General features: G+C 44.0%; 1 protein-coding gene and 1 long non-coding RNA gene across 2 annotated transcripts in view; one reads left to right on the top strand and one right to left on the bottom strand.

Annotated features, from left to right (window-relative positions):
* Positions 1-24193, bottom strand: part of CLMP (CXADR like cell adhesion molecule) — a 117342-nt gene that overhangs the window by 69329 nt on the left and 23820 nt on the right. The gene's annotated exons all lie outside the window — the stretch shown is intronic.
* LOC143644088 (uncharacterized) lies at positions 19572-24040 on the top strand. Its single transcript, XR_013156501.1, has 3 exons — positions 19572-19848; positions 21017-21117; positions 22432-24040. It is a non-coding gene; the product is annotated as an uncharacterized LOC143644088 (long non-coding RNA).

Here is a 24193-nt window from a genome sequence, read left to right as displayed (position 1 = left end):
ATCCCCATTCAACTCAAGAACAAAATACCTGAGGAAGTTGCCACCCATGCTTGCAGTGCTTGTGCTGAAGTTCTCAAGCTGTGAACTTAATGCTGTGAAAACGGCAACCATGATTGATACATCCCACGAACTATATATAGTTATGATCAAGGTTAAGAATTGACGGTGAAGACATTTGTGAATGAGGTGGCTGTCATATATATTTCCAAGATCAAAGCTAGGTATTTGGGCGTCTGAAGTAGGTGATTACTTTTTGAACTTCCACTGTAACATTTCACCTAGATTATCACTTTTAGGCAACACCTGCTGAAATGTAGGCACAAAATACAACTTCAGCTGATAATTTACAATAAGGGTTAAGAGAATCTTCCTTATGGCAGGCTAACAGCCTTCAGCTTAAGATGCGCGAGTCTGCAAACCGACAGGGTCTGCCCTCATTCCAAACTGGATGAGTAAACCTCACGTGTCCCGCTCCCTGTTCATGTAAGTTTCCATTCGACCCTTCACTTCTGGAAAACCAAATTAACCTTCCACGTTGGAATGCGGAGTTTTCATTGCAGGCCCTTTTATAAAGTTCACAGTGGCATCAAATTCAGAGGAGGCTGTTTCGGGGAGGAGGAAAGGAGAGAGGGAGGGAAGGAGGAGGAGAAAGGGCCGGAAGAGCAGGCAAGGTCCCAGAGGGGAGATGGCCATCGCCTAAGAATAAACAGTTTCACCAGAGGCTGTGCTCGGGACGTCTGCTCAGTGTTTGCTTTGGCCGGCACTGGCCAAGAGGTCTCAGGGTTGCATGCTCCCCAGAGACGGGAGCAGCCCCGAGAAGCCCCAGCCTGCAGCCAGTCGCGGAAGCTGCCCTGCGACTCCCGGAGTTTTATAGCAAGGGGAAGGCGGGGCCGAAAACCGTCCCCCGCGGGCGGCCTCCCCCAGCCGTCCCCGCCCTTCGCAAACAAAGAGCGGGTTGGGCGCCCGGGGCGGCCGCTGCGGGGCGTCTGCGCGGGCGGAAGGCGCCAGGCTCGGAGATGGAAACCACATGTGCCGGCGGTTTCCGCGAGCCCGACCCAGACCCCGGAGAGAAGCGGCCTCCGCTCTTGGCCTTGCCTTCTGGTTTCCAAAGTCAGAACTCCCTAAGGGCCCTAGACCACCAGCAAAAAGAGCAGTAAATTTTGTGTTTTTTTAATGTTAACGAAAGGGCTCCCTCCTCCCCCAGACTACAAAAGAGAAACGACTGTGTACCCCCAGGGACCCCACGTGGGCTCGTTGGGCGGCCGCTGTTGGGACCTTTCCCTGGATTTCTGCAGCTGTGGAGATGCCCTGAATCCATCAGAGAAGACAGCAAGGAGGGATGGATTTGGGGGGCTGGGGGGTGGAAGGGGGTGTTGGGGGAGGGAGGGAGGCAAATTTATCAAACTAGTATAGAATATTCGTAACTCCTTTTTTTAGATTAAACCTTTAAAACATCCAGGGCGAATACATACGTGTATTCTCAGTATTAAAAAATAGAGACACTCCAAAGCCTCCCTTGCCTTGTCTCCCTCAATCCTACCCGCCAAACACCCACCCAGTAATTTCTGTTTTTGTTTGTTGAACATCCTTCTAAATCTTTCTCACTGAAATTATGTGAGCATGTGTGGCAAATCGTGATTTATGAAGTCCCATGTCTCTTTGTACACATAAAAATACTAAACTTTGCTTCACATTTTGTGTTTAACAAAAACAGAGTTTTATTGTATGTACTGTTTGTTATTTATTTCAGTAATGAAAAGATTTCCATGCTGGAAGAGAGACCCGTTTCCAAATGGGAGTTATAATTAAAGGAGAAAAAGGCAATATGGAGCTATCAGGTATAGGAGGAGGCAAACTGGCCTGGGGGATGAAAACCAACCTTTCCTTCCCCGATTTTGTATTGCCTGGAGCTAAGAATAGTTTTTACCTTTTTAAATTGTTGACAAAATCAAAAGAATATTTTATGACACAAAATGATATGAAATTCAAATTCAGTGTCCATACATAAATTTTTTAATGCAATTTCATTGAGATATATTCACATACCACACAAACCACCTGAGGTATAAAATCACTGGCTCAGAGTATCACTACATAAATGTGCATACATCCCTGTGATCCGTGTCCATACATAAATTTTATTGGAACCCAGCCGCACATGTATGGGCTTCGGCTACTTTCACTCTGTGCAATGGCAGAATTGAGTGGTTGCAACCGAGACCCTGTGGCCCACACAGCCTAAACTATTTACAGAAAAAATCTGCAGCTCACCGAGCTAGAGAACAGTTTTCAAGTCAGGAACAGCTTATAAAGTTTAACAAGAGAGCACGATTTGGTTACAACACAGTTTCAGCCCACTCTTCTGAAATCTGGTTACCAGGGGCAGGAGTTTTAACACCCTTTGACCTTTAACGTGCGGCCCTGGTCACATAAGTGGCTGTGGGCAGTGACTTGCTCTCAAAATGGAGGAGACTGGGACTGGGCCCTGGGTCCTTACTGTCACCCCACACAGTAGACTATGTTGGCGGTAGGACAGACATTGCATTCACTAACAGTAAGGAGTTCACCATACAAGAATAACAGCTCCACAAAGTGAAGCTGCCATGGCCAAGTAAGGGAATTCAACCATTCTACTGATAATTGAGACAACCTGTGATTTCAATCCTAAATGAGAAGCTTCTTTCCCAGATTTTTCGGTGTGCTGAATTCTGCCAGGCCAGCAGGATGTTGTCTATGCAGTCCAGTTCACAGGGGTCATTGTCCGAGGCAGGCTGGTGGCACTGGCACTAACAGTCCTGTTGATGGTTTTAAAGGGCTGAGAACTGTGATGCAGAGTGATGGCCCAACCCCAGCCTCCATGAGCCTGATGGGCATGCTAGGACAACAGTCCCTACTGCCTTAGACCATCACTTTGCATTTCCCCTCTTGGTCTTCAGCCCTTCCAGGAGAAGACAATTCTGGACAGCAGCGCACATGGTTCCTGGCCAAGTGTAGGTAGCTCCCAGCTGCCTTAGTTTCTTCCTACCTTAGCCCTGGTTAGGGCCTGGGAAATGGCAGCGCTGGCTGTGCGGTTTATGTGAAAGGCTTATAAGCTTATAATTGTCAGACAGCCATTCCTATATATTTATTTTTTTCCTGGTTAAGTCCAGATATTCCTAGGAGGGATAATGATTCAGCCGTTATCTTGTATTTGTTGGAGGACAGAATCATACAGTGCTTAAAAGTCAGGGCACTGGAGTTAGACCGCCTGGGCTTGAAATCACACGCCATAAGTTAAAAGCTGTGTGACTTTGAGCATATTTATCTTCTCTGGTCTTCTGTTATAGGTTGAATTGTGTCTCCTAAAAACATGTTCAAGTCTTAACCCCTGGTCCCATGAATGTGACATATATATTTGAGATGATCTAATCCAATCCCTTTCTTTTTTTATAAAAGCAGTTTTATTAAGATATATCCACATACCATGCAGTCCATTCAAAGTGCACCATATATGGCTTTTAGTATAATCACAGAGTTGTACAAAGTACACAACCAATTTTAAAACATTTTCTTTACTCCACATAGAAAATCACCATACCCCTTAGCAGTCACTTCTCAGCCTTGAAAACCACTATAGACTTATCTAATTGTCTCTATAGATTTGTTTATATTTACATTTTGTATAGATGGAATCTTACATATGTAGTAGTTAGTGTCTGATTTCTTTCACTTAGGATAATTTTTTTTTATTAGAGAGTTGTAGGTTTACATAAAAATTGTGTAAATAGTACAGTGTAACCATATACTCCCTGTTAGCACTTTGCATTAGTGTGGTATCTTTGTTACAACTGATGAAATAATATTAAAATATTACTGTTACCTATAGTCCACAGTTTACATTAGGTGTATTTTTTCCATACACCACATGTTAGTTAGACCTTGTAATAGGGATGTACATTTGTATTAATTCAGGAAGGAACATCCTTATATTTGTACTATGGACCACAGTCATCATCCACAACAGGGTTCACTGTGTTGTACAGTCCCATGTTTTATCTTCTCACTTTCCTTCTAGTAACGTACACAACTCCAAACTTCCCCTTTCAACCACACTCACAAATTTAATTCAGTGCTGTTATTACACTCACACAAATTTGCTACTGTCACCACTACTCTTTCCAACCATTTACATTCAACCTGAATAGAAATTCTGCATCAACTAAGCATCAGCTCCCCATTCTCTACCCACATGCTATCCCCCGATAACTTATATTCTAGATTCTAACTCTGTGAGCTTGCTTATTGTAATTCGTTCGTATCAGTGAGATCATAAAATATTTGTCCTTTTGTGTCTGGCTTATTTCTCTCCCCGTGAGTGTGATATTACTTGGAAATAGGATCTTTAAAGATGTTACTAGTTAAGATAAGGGAAAACTGGATTAGGTTGAGCCCTAATCCAATATGACCAGTGTTCCTATAAGAAGAAGAAATTGAACACAGACAGAAATTCGAAGAGAGACACAGGAGAGAACTCCATGGATTGCTGGCAACCCACCAGAAGTTACAAGATGCATAGAACATGTTTAAGAGAAAGTGAGGCCCTGCCCACACCTTGATTTGGACTTTGAGCCTCCAGAACTGTGAGACGGTAAACTCCTGTTGCTTTAAGCCACCATGTGTGGAACTTTGTTACAGAAACCCTAGGAAACTAAGGCAGTCTCAGTTTCCTCTGTAAAATGGGGAAAAGTAGAGCATGTACCAATAGGGTAGTTGTAAGGATTCATAGAGATTGGTTATCATGTAAAGTGTTTAGTGCATGGCACATGGACCCACTCCATAAACATTGGCTCTTACTGTTTACTGATTCTTCGTGTAGTAGGTACCTGCTATTTGGGGAACTGATTCAGACACAAACTTGCCATCAGGTCACAATCTTGATGGGTAGACAGGTAACAGGTAAGGTCCACTACTCAGCTCTGTGAACATGCCCTTGTTCTTAAACTCTTGCCTTAGCTTAAGGGGCACCTCCTTCTCTAGGATTTCCCCCTTCCTGGTCCCTTTCATTGGCACTTCTTCCTCATGGTGTATCTGTGAATTTTGTGCCGCCCAAGGTTCCTTCTTTGACTCTCTTTTTTACCCCTTCCACCCTCTCCCTGATGTTCTTGTCACTTTCAAGGCTTCTGCACAACCACACGCTGATAACTTAAAGTCCTAATCTTTCCCTCCCACCCCAGACATCTTCCCCTAAGACCACTATACTCAGGCACCTCAAACTTAGAGGGTCCCAAACTGAGCTGTATTCCTCCTGCACTCTTGATCATATGGAATGATCTCCTGATGCAGATTCTGAGTCTGCTAGATTCCTCTCTCTTCCTTTGTCTCACATGCAGCCAGCTTTGGGTCTTGTAGATTCTGCCTCCTGAACACCTTTGACTTATCATCGTTATGTGGGCTCTTCAGAGTCTCACATTGCAGCATGTACTCTACACCCACTTCCTTTGTTTTAATTTAGATATTAGCTTCCTAACAATTCAGGGCCCCTGATATCTTACCTACCCTGCATCTCATCTGACATACCTCCGCTCGCTTGAAACAGAATGTAGCTGCTGATCCATCCCCACTGCCCTGCCATAGCCCAGACCTTCAAGGTCTTTACTGGGTTACCTCTAAAATGCACTCTTTGCTTCAGTTTTAAATTTTCTAATCTGTTCACTACTTGTCTCCAAACTTGTTTTTCTAGCATTGCCATTTTTTCTTTAGGGTACACTTCAACTTCTGCATGGTAAAAGACCCTCTGAGATCTGACTTTGCTTATCCAACCTCGTCCCTTGATGGATGTTTAGCTTCAAAAAATTTTAGCACTTTTGCAGCATGCAAAGTGTGCTTTGCTTAGGATAGAAAGGGCATATGACAAATTCAACACCAATCAGGAAAATAATTCTCTCCTCACAGAGAGAATGAATTTCTGGAAGGCAGACACTGTCTTTTATCCCTCTTTGTAGTCCTTATAATATGTCTACCTATTGAAGCAAACTGATTTAGGAGCCCCTGATCACAGTTATATCGCAGGGTAATGAAAGAATAGTAGGTTAAGTGATTCCAGGCAAGCCCCTCTTCTTGGTGAAAAGAGAAACAATTCAGCCTGATGCATTTGAGGCTTTCCATCATATTTCACTATCTTTTTTCTACAGCCAGATTTGTTCATTTAGCAGGTGTTTTGAGGGCCCTGCTATGTGCCAGGTGCAGACGCAGCGTGGGAGGGGCAGCAGGCAGGACAGGAGCACCAGGAGGGAAGGACAGGGGCCCTAGCAGGAATGAAGGGCAGGAATACCAGGAAGGAAAGACAGGAGTTCATGGGAAAGGACTGCTGGAGCAGTAACAGGGTGAAGCCGTGGAGAGGACCGAGCCAGCACTGTCAACATCTACCTAGAAACCTATCCTATGGAAAAATTTATTTCAGGTTTCTTTTCTCATTTCTGCAGCGAATCTGTAAAATAAAGTCCACATGTGAAAAACGCTGTCGCCCCATTATTCACAGTAGCCAAAAGATGGAAACAACCCAATCCATCAACTGACAATAGAGAAAATATGGTCTGTCCGTAGAATGGAATATTATTCAGCCATAAAAAGGAATGAGGTAGCGATACATGCCGCAGCTAGAATGAACCTTGAATGCAATGTGCTAAGTTAAAGAAGCCAGTGGTGATGGTTATGCAACTCAGCAAATATACTAAAAACTGTTGGCTTGTATACTTTAAGTGGATGAATTGTATGTGCATTATACCTCAATAAAGTGGCTAACAAAATGCTGAATTTTATTGTATGTAAATTATACTTTAGTAAAATGGATTAAACTGTTAAATTGTTTTTAATAAAAAAAAAAAGAAAGAAAGAAAAAAGAAAACCCTGCAGTGACCTGGTGGTCAGAGCTATTTGCTCTTGAGAGGTCCTTTAAGGGTGGAGATCTCCGTTAGGTTGAATTTACCTGATGCATTTGGAGCTGTCCTGGGAATGCCTATGAAGCCACCTACCTTTGGCCTCCAGTTCCTTAGCCTCTGCTTTTTATGCTTTTACTAACTCCACTGTGTTGATGTTCCTACCTGCTCACATAATGGCTGCATAGTATACTGAGTGCCGTAAGAGGTGATGTATGGGAGCGTAGCTGTACATATGTTCTCCCTGTTCCTGCTTAACAAAGTCAGGAAAGAATTGATAAATTAACTGTTGTTGAGATAATAGATACATGATGAAAAACAAATGTGTTACCTTTCCTAGGGAGTATTTTAACTTATTACATAGCATCTTCATTTCTAGCCTGTCTACTCATCAAAGCCAACATCCTATGTCTGCTTAAATTTTTGTAGTTCTAGTACCTCTCCCCTAATTCAGCCTCTTATTACTCCATTCCTGTTCTAATTTCTGATATCCCCCTGCCTCCTGCTTCTTCCTCCAAAGCGTTTCTTCATAAGGCTTCGGATTAATCTGCCCATAGCACAGTTCTGATTGTAGCCTTTAAATCTCTGGTCAAGCAGTTTAAACTCTCAACTCCAATTTCATTTAAGTAGTGGTTATAATGATATCCTGATGGTTTCGTTGAGTATTTGTGGTGATGCAAGTGAAAGCATGCTCACAAAAATCTTAATCATTGGAAGGTACTCTGCACGTATGTTGTCCTTACTACCATTTTGCTACTCAGCTTAAAATCCTTCAGGGGGAGAAAGCCTGTTTACAGTCCAGCCCTCCACACTCTGGTGTCAGCTTCTTGCTCAAGCTCTCCTCCCTCCTCTTCCACAAAATGAATGTTTCAGTCTCATAAGGCTGGTCTATTCTGTATCCTCTGAGCGTGACTTCTTATAGCTCCATCTGAACCATTTTCCATGCAGCGCCCTCCACCTGGAACGCCCTCTCTGCCATCACCAGTCCTTCCTGTACCCTCATCGGCTCCTACTTGCCTTTCTGGCTAAAACTCAGTTTCCATCTCTTCAGTAAAGGCTTCTGCAGCCACTCTGCTCTTGGTAATTCCTTGGCCCCCTGAGTTCCCTCTTCACATCCTACCACATACCTGGTAGGTGGACACAGCCACACCTTATTAGTGATATATAAGATTTACAGCACTTGATACATGCATGTGAATTGTTTCCTTCTTCAAACTGAATTCCCTTCTGGACCAGCCACCTTTATCTTAGCCTTCTTAGTTTCCTCCAAAGCTCAAACTTGGAAACAATTTGCCAACTACTTTTTCCCTTTGCCTCCTACCTTCCCCATCAATTTTTCCACGCTGTGATATCACGTATATCCCAGACTGCAAATTCTTAAAGTGTCTTCAGTTGTACATACTTAAGAGTTCCTGGTAAGGCACCTTGAGCTCAGCGGTAGTGTGAGAAATGCTTCTGCCTGAAGGGGAAGGATGTTGATGAAAAGTGTTTTGGCCACTGGGCCAAAACAGACTGGGCCCTCAAAGGTAGCTCTTTGAGGACGTTTGTTCTTTCTTTTCTAAAGGTTTTCTCTAGGAAACAAAACAGCACCACCATGAATCGTGTCTGACTGGACAGAGCAATGACATTAACTGTAATTGACATTAAAGCAACTCCCTGGATGCTGCTGGTGGAGCGCCCAGGGTTTTAGGGCGCGTGTTCCAGCGAGCTGACATTCAGGCTTGTCAGTCGGCGCTGACACCAAGCTCTCCTCCTCTCCCCCAGGCACAGAACAGCCTCTGGGATTTGGGCAAATCAGAGCTTCAGTTATTTTCTTCCAAGGCGGGAGGCCCAACCGAAAATTTTATCTCATCATTTTCTCTGAACTTCCTTTTCTTTTCAGCTAGCTCCTCCCACTCAGAGTCCTATTCCCCTGACCCCATGTGTGTCCAGAGACTGAGTTTTGCCCCTGAAAATGTTGGCTGAATTTAGACCAAGTATGCCCTTAATAAAGCAGAGGCAGGCTGGGACATTCAAAAGGAATTCTTCTATAAATGAAAGGGGAAACGCAACACAAACACACACACATAGAGAGCAGAAGAACCTTTATGAGATACTGGTTTTAAGCTATTTCTTAGGCTTTTTCTCCTCTGTTTCTTTACTGTTCCCTTCCAGAGAAGACACTGGGACTGGGCACCTGTCGTACTGACCATCTGCCTAAGAATGGGGTTGATGGCTGACCTCAGGATGAGCATGGAGTCCTCACATTACCCAGTGGTTATTCCCTGTGGCAAGACAGTCTGTGCTGAGTCATGACCTTCCAACCCCTCCTCTATGCCCGTAGGCTCAAGGGTGATTTCCTGGCACCCTATCTTGACTTGATTTCCACTAGAAAGGGAGAGTATGGGCCAACAAACTGGGAAAGACACAAAATTAGCCCCGTCTTTAAGCTTTCACAAATAGCTGTCATGGATTGATTTAGATCCCACAAAAAGATGTGAACAAGATATGTTCAGGTGAACCCTAGGTCCCGTGACTAACCCCATTTGGAAAGAGGATGTTTGAAGCTGTTATTAGTTAAGAGGAAGCCAGACTGGATTAAGGTGGGCCCTTAATCCAATGCGCAACCACACTGGCTTATAAATGGAGGAAATTTGAATCCAGTAAGAGAAACAGAGAGAGAGAGGCGACCACGTGATGGAGATGGGGGTTGAGCTATGCCGCCACAAGCCAAGGAATGCAACGGATTGCCTGTCAGCCACCAGAAGCCAGGAGAGAGACATTGAAAAGATTTTCCCCTTTACAAGGAATTATGGCCCTGCTGATACCTTGATTTTGGACTGTTTGTCTCCAGAACCACGAGGCAAAAATCGTCTGTTGTTTTAAATTAACTAGTTTGTGATCTTTCTTACAGTAGTCCCAGGAGGTGAAGACAATTGCTATAGAACTTATGGGCACTTTGACTGGTGGGACAGCTGCCCATGGGGCTCATGCAGGCAGTGGCCTGTTCTGGGACACTTGTGGGCAGTCCACAGCTTCCTGGTAGATTTGGAGGTCTTGCCCTTTGGTGCAGTCCATGCACTGGGAGCCTTGAGAAGGTGGATATCTCCCCCTGGAATCTCACAGTGTTAGGGCGGCAGGAACCTTAGATCTCTTTTCACATCAGACACGATGAAATACAGTATAGCATATCACATTAAATAGACTAGGTGGTCACTTAGAATGAGCAAATGATCATTGGTTTACAGTCTGGAAGTCCAGGTTTGAGCCCTGGTTCTATCCTTAACTTTCCTGAGTGACCTTGAGTCAATCTCTTCATCTTTATGGGTATGTAATATAGTAATTGCTTTGCTTTTACCAACATGATTGCAACTCAGTATGATAACACCAGTGACCTTCCAGTGATCCAAAGTTCCGATGAGCAGCTCTATTTGTCTGATGAAATTAATGTAATTATTTGGTGGTCAAAATTGTTTCAAACCATAGGGCTCATTGGGAGAAAAACAATAGAAAGAGTCCTTAAGTTGGAGACTACTATACTAGATAACAATTAAGTCCCTTCTAATGCTGACATTCTAGACTTATAGTCCTGTATTTTCATTGTACAAGGAAAATATGGGAACCTTGTGCAAGGTGTTGAATGTAGGAATGGGAAAGTGATAAGGGACTAGAGAAAGTTGATGTCACAAATTTGATGGCTGCTGTTTGTGACACAGCAAATTCATTCTTTTGTTTCATCCTGACAGCCATCCTATGGAAAAGATATTATTATCCTTATGAAGAATTGTTATCCAACTGATGAAGAAATGGCTCAGAGAGGTCTAGGATTTGCATAGCTTACAAGGATTTGACTCCAGCCCCAAGTCTGCTGGCCTTTGAAACATATGCCTTTTCCTGATACCACAATGTCTTTTTCTTTAAGATCATTTATTTTTATTTTTTAAACTTTTTTATTGTAAAGCATAATATATATACAAAGCAAAGAAATAAAAAAAGCAATACTTTTCAAAGCACTCTTCAACAAGTAGTTACAGAACAGAACCCAGTTTGTCATGGGCTACCATATCATCCTCTCAGATTTTTCCTTCTAGATGCTCCAGAATATAGGAGGCTAGAAGACTTAAAATTTTTTTTTATCACCACAGTCGACCTTATTTTCTTTCTTTTTTGTGAAAAATAACATATATACAAAAAAGAAATAAATTTCAAAGCACAGCACCACAATTAGTTGTAGAACATATTTCAGAGTTTGACATGGGCTACAAATTCCACTATTTTAGGTTTTTAATTCTAGTTGCTCTAAGATACTGGAGACTAAAGGAGATATCAGTTTAATGATTCAGCATTCATATTCATTTGTTAAATCCTATCTTCTCTGTATAACTCTATCATCACCTTTGATCTTGCTGTCCCTCTCTTTAGGGGTGTTTGGGCTACGGCCATTCTAACTTTTTCATGTTGGAAGGGGCTGTCAATAATATGGAGATGTCAATAACATCAGAGATGGAACTATCTGATGTTCTGGAGAGGCTGGGCCCTCTAGGTTTCAGGACTTATCTGGTCCAGGGACCCATTGGAGGTTGCAGGTTTCTGGAAAGTTATACTAGTGCATGGAACCCTTCTGGAATCTTATATATTGCCCTAGGTATTCTTTAGGATTGAGTGAAATGTTTTTGGTTGGGGGTTGGCAGGTTATGATAGGTAGCAATGTCTAACTGAAGCTTGTGTAAGAGCAACCTCCAGAGTAGCCTCTCAACTCTATTTGAACTCTCTCTGCCTCTGATACTTTATTAATTATACTTCTTTTCCTCCTTTTGGTCAGGATGGAATTGTTGATCCCACGGTGCCAGTATTTATCCGTGGAAGTCTTTTTTCTCTGCCACCACAAAGTCTTTTTTCTCTGCCCCCCAGTGGCTCTTGCCTCTGGGTATTCACATCTTTGGGCAGTCCCCTCTCACTCTGAATAAGACTGACCAGTGGTAACCAATAGGATTTGCAGAAATGACAGAGTGTAAACTTCCCATACCAAGTCATAAAACATCTTGTGGCTTCTGCTGTGCTCTCTTTAGATTGCTGTCCTTGAGAGAAGCCAGGTACTGTGGTGTGAGGATGATCTATGGACCACATGCCAGAGAACTGAGGTCTCTCATCACAACCAACACCGTGTGAATGCGTCATCTTAGAAGCAGGTCTTTCAGCCCCAGCCAGGCTTCATTTGCCTGCAGACCCACCTGACACCTTGAGTGCAAAGTCATGAGAAACCCTGAGCCAGAACCACCCAGCTAAGTTACCCTGAATTACTGATCCACAGAAACTGTGAGATAATAAGTGTTTATTGTTTTAAGGCACTGTTTTCTTTTTTTTGGGGGGGGAGCAGAGGGAAGGGGGTACAATTTGTTATACAACAATAAATATCTGACACAAGAAGTGAGAGAAAGGGCCATTTACCCCAATGCAGTATAGGGCGTTTTGTGTAGTTGGAGGAAGGAAGCACCATTTGTGAGACTTTAGCTGTGAGATGGAGCACAGGTAAAGCATCACAAACGATGCTTCCTTCCTCCCTGAATGAAATCATCCCAACCAGCAGGCATTCTGGAGAAGCCTCCAAGGATTTGGACACTTTCTTTTCAGGGCTCTATCCTTCGCCTTGCTAATAAATTATTTTGGTTTAGATATGGAATGACTGAGGTATACAGCCAAATAAACATTTGACAGCTTTAGGAACAGAAACACTGAGCGACACATTCACTCCTGGGAGAATGGAAGAATCACAGAGGTTAAAGATTTGCATCCAATTTCTCAGCTGGCTTTAGCTTTCCAAAACTAAAGGCAGGAACTTGGAGGGGTGTACTAGCCCAGCAAGGTGGAATAGTCTCCACAAGTTTAGGATTTCAGATCTAACTTCAAATCATCCTACTTCACGTGATTCTAAGAATGTCAGAGCTATAATGTCTTAGAAAAGACCCAGTACAACCTCTTTATTTCATGAATAAATAAATGAAGGCCCAGAAAGGTTAAGTCACTTGCCCAGGTACTCTCAGCATGTAAGTGATGGGGCAGGGACTGGAATCTGCTCTTTGGGTGTTAGGGGCAGGTTGTTACACTACCCTGCAGGGCTGGGAGGGGAGTGTGCAGCCATCACCTTTTTCTACGGGAGATTTTGTAATGGACCCTCCCCTCAGCCAGTGATTAAAGGATTTTTCCTGACCCTTCCTACCTGGTCAGTCCCTTCTGCACAAAACCCCCCGGTTTGGTCTCGGAGGTTTTTACGTACATCTCTCACCCCACCTGAAAAGTGCTCTGTAGTCTACCGCACTCCAGCAAAACTCTGATACAAAACACTTTCCCCACCCCCCAGGAAACCACTATCAGGTGGGAAGAGGGGTGTAAGGGAAGGTGCCCTGGACTGCAGCGTCAGTGGCTTGGGCTCTCTCATCATCCATTCGTCCACCCCCAGGAATCTTAGGCAAATCACACGTTGCTTCTCAGCCTCTAAGGGCCCTTCTAATTATAGCCTGCTGTCCCATCAATCAGAGAGAGCAACCGTTTTAATGAGTTAGCTGGCAGACTCTCAGTGCACCTAGATGATATAATGCTGCAATCTTGACAAAATGCCTCTCTCCTTAACAAGACTGTTTCAGAGCAAGAACAAGGGTGGGGGGAGTTCAGGCACTGAGGAATGTTTGAGTATCCGTCTACGCAGCTAGAAATCAGACTAAGGACTCCAGCAACAGTGCTGACTTGGTTGGACAGCTGTGTGACCATGGGGCGATGCCTCAACCTCCCGGGGCTTCAGCCTGCCCCTTATCCCCGCCCCACCCCTGTAAAAGGGAACTGCTCTCGATTTTCTCATAGGTGTTATTCTCCTGAGGGTATTATTTTAGTTTTGCGGTAAATTGTAAAGTCAGTGAGCTTACCTGAATATATGCAATCCCTCCAACCAGAATGAGCTCCTCTGTTGTCCTCGCATTGTGCTGAGTTAAATGCAGCATTGGAACTAGAAAGAGTTGGATTCCATATCTGCAGTGTCAGTTACTGGCTGTGTGAACTTGGACAAGTTACTTGAGCCCTCTGAACTCCAGGTGATTTTCATCTACAAAGAGAGGCACTGACAAAACCTAGCTCACAGGGTGGTCATTGTGAATTAACTGAGAGAATCACCAAATGGCTTAGCAGCGTGTGGCACAGAGGTAAGGCCCGGGTACTATTAGCCATAAATATTGCTATTTTATTTCTAATTTATTGAGCAGCCCTTATGTGCCAAGCCTTGTACTAGGCACTGACGATTCAATTCTAAAAGATATTTGTTCCCTTAAGAAGTTCCTGAAGTTGTGGCTCTAAATCCAGAAGGCCTGCCTCTAAGACATTTGGAAAATGTATGAAAGATCAAAGACGTTTTGAAGCATTATTGAAATGGATGTGCTTAATTTGGCTGTGTGTATGTGTTGAAAAAAAATGATTACAACAGTGTTTGGGAAACCAGCACAAAACCCCAGTATCTCCTGGGAATTATTCAATAACTACTTTCAGAGAGAAGATAAATATCAGCCTGCAAACCTTCCAGAATGTTCTTATACCAGATCACTAGATTAGCCCACGTGGGAGGCTGCAGCCATTGTGAAGGCAGAGGTGGGTGGCCCCCCTTCCCCCAAAATGAGGCAGCATGTTATGGAAAGGAGGAGGCTCAAAGCCAGTCATGATGGACTGAGTTGTGTCTCCCAAAAAAGACATGTTCAAGTCCTAACCCCTACTTCTGTAAATGGGAACTTATTTGTAAACAGGGTCTTTAAAGACGTTATTGGTTAAGATGAGGCCAAAACTGGATCAGGGTGGGCCCTAGTTTAAAATGACTGGTGCCCTTATAAGCAAAGGAAATTTGGACACAGCAAGAGGAAGACAGACAGAGAGAGAGAGAGAGAGAGAGAGAGAGAGAGACATGGCCATGTGACAGAGGCAGAAATGGAGCTATACTACCACAAGCCAGGAAACTCCATGGATTTCCTGCCACCTGCCAGAAGGCAAAAGGGAGGCATGGAACAAATTTTCTCCTTTAGGAGGAAGCATTGCCCTGCTGCCACCTTGATTTTGCATTTCTGGCCCTCAGATCTGTGAGAGAATACATTTCTGTTAAACCAGCTAATCTGGGCGAGTTTGTTACAGCAGCAGCCCTGGCAAACGATGGCCCAGATGCTGGCAGACTACGGTGATGCCCTCCAACCAGGTGAGGGAAACATCTCGGTGTGTAACATCTGAATGCGAATGCAAATGTGTAGCTTCTGGAGTCAACAAAAACTTAGAATTCATGTGTGCATTTGTTATAATTGGTTATTATTTATATTAGCTGTTCGCTGCTACCTTGAGATAGCTTGAGATAATTATCTCAAAGTTAACAGAATAGGGGATGGTCAGCTGACAGTTACAACAGAGTGAGGTAAGTGCTATGGAGGAGAACAGCCGAGGTGTGCCAAGGGCTCACAGGAGGGGCAGCTACGTGGGTCTGGGCGAGGGTGTGGGAAGCTTCCAGGGGAGTATGAGACCCTAGTCTGGAAGGGTGAGGTGGGCCTTTCCACATTGTCTGCAAGCACTCTCAGTCGATTAACTGTTGCTTTAAAGGTTGTTTTCAGTTTCTAGCTCCAAAGGGGAAAAATGATGAAATTATAAAAAAAATTCTTTTTTAACATCTATCATGTTTGTTTGTCATTAAGACCTCCTGCCCGGTGATGATATTGGTGGTGATAATTTTATTTTTACAACAAGCCAGTAAATGCCAAGAGAACCACAAAATAGACCCTTGTGATAAAAATTTATTTTAATAATACAGCCGTGCCCTCATCAACTTGATTTTTTTCTGAGAAGGCAAATACTGATATTTGGGGAAGGACAGCTGTGAGCAGCATTTCTTTGCTGCACTTTTTAATCACTTCCTAAATCCTGCCTCATGTGAACACTGTTTCCATGAGCATTCAAGGGAAAATAAGCTATGCAACCAAAGATCTTTGGGGACAGAGGTCACGCTGAAGTGTTGGTGGTGGCTCAGGTTAGAGACAGGGTTGTGATTTACCAATTTCCTAAGAAGGATGGAATGGCTTGGTCCTGCTTCACTTCTTACCCTTGGAAATCTCCTCCATTGCTACCCTCTTATTTATTGATCAAAACAGACAAGTTTAGGTTTCCTTGGTGTAGTGGTTTGGACACATGCACCCCCAAAAAACATGGTCTTAAACTTGATCCATTCCTGTGGGTGTGAACCCATCGTAAGTAGGACCTTTTGATGAGGTCACTTCAGTTAAGGTGTGGTCCAGTTCAATCAGAATGGGTCTTAATCTTATTACTGGAGTCTTTTATAAGCAAATGAAATTCAGGGGCGGTGCTACGGTGGCTCAGTGGCAGAATTCTCACTGACCATGCTGGAGATCTGGGTTCAATTCCCGGTGCCTGCCTATGTTTTAAAAAAATTTTATTTTGAAAAGAAAATGAAATTCAGACACAGAGAAAGCCACAGAGGGACCAGCAAGGAGCCGAAGGTCAATGGAACCCGGAAGAGAAGGGAGAGGTCAAGAGAGGCTGCCACGTGCACTGCCCCATGACAGAGAAGCCCGGGACCAAGGATCACGGTCAGCCAGCCCCAGAAGGCCGGTCTTCAGGAAGAAAGCATCATCGTGATGATGCCTTGATTTGGGCTTTTTCCTGGCCTCAAAACCATGAGCAAATAAATTCCCATTGTTTAAGCCAACCCACTGCGTAGTATTTGCTTGAACAGCCCAGGATACCAAAACACTTACTTGTCTTTCCTCTGACAGTGACACTGAAAGGGGGCAGGAAAGGCATTCACTTGTCTAAAGGTGTTACTGAGTGTCCTCGCAGGGCCTAACCCTGTGGCATTTGCAAGAGCAGTAGGTTAAGATCTAACATAAGTTATTAAGGACCTATTTGGGAAGGTAGATGGAGCAAATAATGTAATCCATTCAGTACTTATCAAGCCCCTACAACCCGCTAATCGAGTGGTGCTTAGCTGGCATGTGATTTTTTTTTCCCCTTCATTCTTTAAATATAGAATAGCTGGGCCTTCCCTCTGGAAAAGTGGTCATCAAAGAGTGGTTTTCCCACCAGCAGCCTCAACCTCACCTGGGAACTCGTTACAAATGCAATTTCTAGGCCTCTGTGGGTGGGGTCCAGCAATCTGGTTTAGCCAGCCCTCCAGGTGCTTCTGATGCAGCTCAAGTTCGAGGAATCCCCCCTTCCCACCCCACCCCCCAATTCCATAGGCCTGGTATAGGATGTGGGGGGTGGGGCCCCGGCATATTTACAAAGCTCCACAGCCAGGAGTGGGAACCATTATATAACTGGAAAGATGGAGGCTTTGACGAGAGCATGGCCCCTGACATGAAGGAGCCCACCATTTAGTGAGACCTAGTAAACCCACCCAACAGCTCCACGTGGGCCAGAGTGGGCTGTGGGGAGGTTCCTGGAGAAGCAGGAGATCTCTGTGGGCCTCAGAGCAGGATTTAGAGGGGCTGCAGGAGGTCTTTTAGACAGGATAGAGGGGCAAAAGGGCCATGGGCAGGAAGGAGGGGAAGAGCACGCAGCAACCTGCTCCTTACTCTGAGCCCTGCAGAAAGCACCCATTTATTCATTTAACAAACATGTCAGAGTGTCTGCTCCTGCAGCTGATTATGATTTACAGCTTACTGATATCCAAAAGGATTTGAGGTGGTTTACAATGTTAAAACACATCTAGAACAGGGACATAAATAATCCAAATAGAACAGACACCCATTAAAAGGAGCTGGGAAATGGATCTTCCAGGCACCTGGGATGCATTAATTGTGGGCTTGCTGGGAGCCAGACACTGAGAAAGGTGCTATGGGGTTTACTCAGAGTGACGAAGGAGCCTACAGTCCATCAAGAAGATAGAAGTATACATAAATAACCATATTTGGATGCAGAGCTATGACAGTTTAAAGACAGGGGAGAGAGTTTCCAGCTGGGCAAGCAGGTAGGCAAAATGTACTTAGCCTTGCCTTAAAGGATGGAGAGTATTTGGGGGTTGGGGGTTGGGGGAAGGGGAGGTCAGGACCACAGTTGAAGGAGGGAAGGTGCAGCAGGAAGAAGGAGTATCCACAAAGTCCTCAAGAAGTATGGGGCCCTGTACTTCACTGGAGATTAACAGTAGGCCAAGTCAATGGGAATTGTAAGCGTTCCGCTGAAGAAGCTGGGGCTCAAACGTAAAAAGTCTTAACTTCAGCTAGAGAAATTTGTGTCCAGTTTGCTAGACACTGAGGAGGCATGGCAGGTGTTTGAGCATCAGAGTGATGTGAGGGAAGTTGTTTTTGGAAGATTAATTCAGTAGAAGATGTAGGATAGAGTAAAGGGGCTGCACTAAGAAGGGAGACGACTGAGGAATCTGAAAGCCTCAGTCTAGACTAGCTAAGGGAGGGCCTGGTTGGTGCGGGACACCAGTTGGAGTGAGAGAAAGCAAGATAGTTGGAAGTGAGACTGGATTTGCTTGACGTGAGTCTTGGGACCCTCATTCCCGGGATCTCCCTGGGAGCTTCTTAGAGATGCAGAACCTCAGGCCTCATCCCCGACCCCTGCGGAGTCAGATCCCTGGGTGATTTGTAAGCACCTTAGAGTTAAAGAAGCTCTGGTCTGCAGGGCGTGGCAACTTACTAAATGTAGGGAGTAGGGGAGGGAGAAGATTCTAAGGTAATGCCAGAAGCTTTGAGAGTTGGGTCATCGGGGCTGGGGCTGGGTGGAGAGTCAGAAGAAGTTTGCACTGAGGTGGAGAGGACCAGGTCGTGACCAGCTCCTGGGTTTCAGGACCAGTAGCTAGAGGGGTACTTGGGGAGCCAGAACGTCTCTGCTTAATTTTTCTCTAAATCACTGTCAAATAGAGCCCCTAAACAAATCACTATGTACTCATGTGATTCTCGCTGTAAACTGGAGAGATGGCAATGTTACCCAGTTTTGAAGGGTCATTTAAGGACCCGGTTTTATAAGAAAATAAATCCAAATTTATTAACTGCCAACAATAATGATAGTGATATGACTGATATTTACTAAATGTTTGCTCTGTTCCAGGTGAAGTAGTAAATAATTTATTTCCATGTAAATTAGTACTAATAGGCCCTTTTCCATTGTAGATTTTAAAATTTTTACTATTTATTTTGTTTTATATTTTTCTGTTATAGATTTTTACTTCTTTTATAACATATAATATCTCTGCATTCATCTGTCTCCCTCCCTCTTCTTGGTTTTCCCAGAACTTAACATAGATACTTACAATTGGTAAGAACTCATTAAATTAAAATAAAAATTCACATTAAACCAATCAGGTGAGCGTAGCTATCGCATAGCACTTGAAACTTTCTGATGTTTTGGCACATGTTGCATTGCGCTTGTTTATGTATCTGCCTCCTATGGGAAGAAACAAGTTCCTGAATTGTACCCAGTGTCAGACCTACAGGAAGTGCTCAATAAATGTGGATGCATTCATAAATTTGTAGTTTGCACTAAAAAGGTTTTTAGATATGAAAATGAACTCCTAAAGCAAATCAAAAGTGATCTGAGTATATCCACAGAATTGAAACTAACCAAAGAATGCTGTAACATAATCAAGTCTATTTTAATTTGACCGAGGGAGAAAGAATGTCATAACCTCTTCAAAGTTCTAGAAAAAGGAGCAGGAAAAATTAGATTTTGACAGCATTTCCACACTGAGCCTGGGACTGGCTGTCCTAACGATAAAAACAGACACCTCTTCAGACTAGAGGCAGATTCCCCAGTAATCCCAGTTTGGGACGGAAGCGTCCTTTCTTCTGGGCCATAGCAACCTCTAGTTCACATATCCCTCAGGACGGAGTGCTCTGAACAAATAATTAACCCCAGGATAGCTGCCCAAAACAGCCTAACAGAGGAGAAAGAAGTTTGGAATCCCAGCTCCACCACTTGCTAGGTCTGAAACGTTGAGCCATTTATTTGACCTCTCTGACCCTTAGTTTCTTTTTCTATAAAATAAATATAAAATGAATCTCTTGATTATGAACACTATAAAAACAAACTGGTGTGTAAAGCCCCTATCCCAGTATCTGGCATCTAGTACAAGAATATGAATCCTTGTCCATCCCTGGTCACTGTCCATCCTTCCCAACTCCCCCAACACCCCTTTTATGCTTAGCAAGGACAATAATGTTATTCTGCAGCCCAGTAGGCAGATGCCTGGAGGTCCATGGGTGTCCGTGGTGACTGCTTACCCGTGGTCTCAGCAGCCAAGCAAGCCTTCCTTCTTTTAGCATCATTATTGGCAGTTTGCTGACTTGTTAGGAATTCATACAATGGGTTTGGAGGACACTGTCCCATTTTTCCAACACCAAGTCTCCAGGCTCCCTTTCAAAACCCTCTCCTTAATCATTCGTCATTCTAGGGACCAAGAGAGCATAAGGTCTACCTAAAACCCATATCATCTTATGCCTTCTTCCCAAAACAGATACCACGGAGAATTAAGGAGATGCAAAGACGGGATAGAACTTGCTGTAGGGCCACCTCCAGAGTGGACTGTTCACCATGTCAAGCCACCATTCCCCATATTTCTTCCTTTCCCAGGCTCCGTTCAAAGTGTGTTGCTTCCAATATGCATAAAAGGGTTCTGAATTAAATTTCAAGGGGAAATCAGAAAAAATCAAGGGAACAGGGACTGAACTCCTTATCACCAAGCTGTATGGACCTTACCCACATTAAAATTCCACTAAAAATTCATGACCCGTGGTCATACTCTTTTCCCGGCATCCTACCCTCTGCCACCCAACTTGCTCCTACCCCACAGGCCTGAAGGGGGAGCAGCTGAGCTCAAGTTCCAGGAGTTATGTAGTGTTTGGACGTGGGGAGGTTTCTAGTAGTTACTGCCTGCCTCTCCACGTCCAGGTGCCTCTCCTCCAACTCATCTCTTTCGCCCAAGGCCGGGGTGACACCCTCTTCAGAGGGATTGACTATAAATGGTCATCAGGGGGTAGCAGCCAGAATGCCAAGAGCTCCAAGCCTGACAGAGCTTGTGTGTCAGCCTGACAGCTTCAATAGCCCAGAGTCTGCAAGGAATCCCAAACAGCCCTCGTTACTTCCTTCCACAGGACGCCCGCCCGCCTGCCTCCCTGGCCTTGTTTAAACAAGATGAGAGACGGCTGTGTTTGAACTAGAAGGCCAGTGGCCTTTCCCCAGTGCAGGAGAACAGGTCAGTAAGCCATCGCTCCACCTGAATGGGAACTGCTTTCCTGCTTGTAGGTCTCCCTGCCTTTCCAAAAAGCTGGGGGGTGTAAGAGTTTCATCGTCTCAGAAGCATGCTTCTCAAGGGGAGGCATGCCCATGACTAACCCAGCTCGTTTGGATCTGAGTTGTTATAATCGTAGCTAGCAGGATTGTGAGCCAGGGCTGGCGCTCAGTCCTTTGGGGTCAGCACCTGGTACATAACAAATGATGGTTATGATCATCAAGAATTTTCTAGACCACCTTAAGAGGAGGCATTGTTATCAGTCCTCCTCCCGCTTTCTTTTTTTTTGCTCTGCTCCGTCCCTCCAGCATCTTCACCTTTCCTACAGTCCTCTGGTCCTGGAGTCTGAGAGGAGCGGGTTAGAGGAGATCTTTGGTCTTCAGACACGCTGGATTTGAAGGGCCACCATAAGAAGGGGAGGGGCAGAGTAGAACTTAACCCCAAAAGCACCACAGTGTCTATTTTTGCAGCCCGAACATGAGCTGCCCAGCCCCTGCAGTGAAGTTTCCTCACACTCCCGAGGCAGCTGGGCTCGGAGTGGGAATGTCGGGAGGAGGTGCAAAGGGGGAGGGCTTTTGCTTTGGCTGCAAGGGCCTCCGGGACTCCCAGGGGAATCCACAGGCCTCATATATATTTATGTGAACTTAAGATGCTAATGAGTGTTTTGGAGTCGAGGGCCCTGCTGGGTTTTGTAAGCAGTTGGGCCCACTCCTAACACAATCTTCTTTATCTGCAGGCCTTTAGGTTCAAATTGCAAATTTCGGTTGGGAAATGCAGCTGAGATGGAAATTTGCCCAGGCTTATAGCACAATCACAGTGGGCTCTGGGAGAAAGTGGAGCCACCTACCCTCTGCTTCCTCAGACAATCCGGAGACGGCTAGATCTAGTTAAGATCAACTTGTCTATCTTTTAGTCTCTAAGGTCAATGTCCGGGTCTTCCTAGATAGGGAGGTGGCGTTTTTGCTTTTTGTTTTTCAGCCTGTTTTTTTTAAAACTTTTTTATTAATTAAAAAAATTAACAAACAAAACATTAAGATATCATTCCATTCTACATATACAATCAGTAATTCTTAATATCATCACATAGTTGCATATTCATCATTTCTTAGAACATTTGCATCGATTTAGAAAAAGAAATAAAAAGACAACAGAAAAAGAAATAAAACGATAACAGAGAAAAAAAAGATTATACATACCATACCCCTTACCCCTCGCTTTCATTTACCACTAGCATTTAGCCTGTTTTTAAGGCTCTGCTTTATCCCAATCATTCCTCAGCTCCGGTGATCATAACCCATGGAAGTTCCTCCTTTTGGCTAACTGATATCTGTCTTGCTGCCTATGAAGCCTGCCTTTTCTTGCTGCGCTTAAGAGTGAAGATCAGCTCACAGTGACCCTGCAAAGACTGTCTGCTTGTCATTAGTACTCGCTGCTGCCTCCTGTGACCCAGCTGGGACACCAGTGTCTTTATTCATCATTGGGCAACTCCTCTGTGCCAAGCCCTTGGAATACCAGGACAAATGCGTGTCAAGCGTCATCCTCACAATCATATGGTCTGATGTGAGGAGGGCTCCAACGGGGAGGAACATGTGATATTAAAATACGGTTATTCCATCAGAATGTGATTTTTGCTGCTACAGTATGCCAAACTCCAACAGTATTCCTGAAAACTGTAAAGAATACCCTGGGTTCTATCTAGGATGCTATGAAAATTTTACCTAGTAAGTTTTCGAAACTTAAAGCCTCCAGATGCTTCTATGCCTGATAAGCTCTGAAACCCAGAGGTAACAGGCTTTCCAAGAATCAACCAGTTACATTCCTTTACCCCATAATGCCGACACATTATGTTTCAGCACAAAGAAATTTGAATGGTCATTGTCCAGATATCCCTGAAGATTGAGAGACTGATCAAATGAGAGGGAGGAGTTGTAACTGAGAAGTTAAGATTTAACAAATGGCTATGACTACTGCCTCATTATATAGGCACCTCCTCTTAGTTTCTAGTGGATTAGAGCAAACAGAAGGAAATATTGTTGAACTGTAATCCAGTAGCCTCGATCTTTGATAATGATTGAATAACTACATAGCTTTCTTCTTGTGTCTATGTGATTTTTAAAACCTTGAACTGACACCCCCTTTATCCAGGGTATGGGTAGATGAGTAATAAAATAAAGTCATGCAAGAAATAATAATAACAGTTTGGGAATGTGGAGAAACAATACTCCTATGTAAACTATGGACAATAATTAATAGTCCTACTTTAATAACTTTTCATCAATTGCAACAAATGTAACTACTGTTAAAAAAAAATAGTAGAGAGTGGACCACGGTGGCTCAGCGGGCAGATTTGTCACCTGCCATGCCAAAAAAAAAGAAGAAGTAGAATTACCAAAACAGTGCCATCAGTTGTGACAAGTTTTCCTCACCAATGCAAGTGCCGGTGGTAGGGAGGTATATGGGAATCCTGCACTTTATACATGATTGTTCTGTAAACCCACAACTTCTCTCATTAAAAAAATCAATAAAAATACCCCAAAATGTGATATTTGCTAAAACAAAGCTATTAGTAAAGTATTTGGGGAGTACAGCAAACAGCAACCAGCTCTACTTGGGACTGATGGGCAAGCAATCACAGAAGGGCTGACCTCTGAGCTTGGCTGTAAAGACCAAGTAAAAATTTGCAAGGTGGGAAAGGGCATTAACGAACAAAAGAAAGAACATGCAGGAATTCCAGGATATCTGAAAGCCTATGGTCTGAATGAGGAGCAGCAGGTTATACCAAGGAGTTTGAATCCTGTCTTCTTGTCTAGAGACAATAATTAGTCAAGGCTGCATCCCATCAGCTTAGAGTCTCAGGAAGATGACCCAGGAGTCGGTGCAGGGCAGGGCTGGGGCGGGGCTGGAGCTGGAGGAAAGAGGCTTGGGAGGTTTTGTGCACTAATCTAAGCAAAGAACAAAGCCATTGAAGGGCCAGTGGCATTTATATGTTTAAGCAGTTTTTTAAAGTAGCATTTTAAAAATGAAAAGCTATACATCCTTA

This window comes from Tamandua tetradactyla, chromosome 8 (genome assembly GCF_023851605.1).
Source record: "Tamandua tetradactyla isolate mTamTet1 chromosome 8, mTamTet1.pri, whole genome shotgun sequence".
Lineage (NCBI taxonomy): Eukaryota > Metazoa > Chordata > Mammalia > Pilosa > Myrmecophagidae > Tamandua > Tamandua tetradactyla.
The sequence above is the reverse complement of the archived record's forward strand: the minus strand, read 5'-3'. Positions and strand labels throughout refer to the sequence as shown.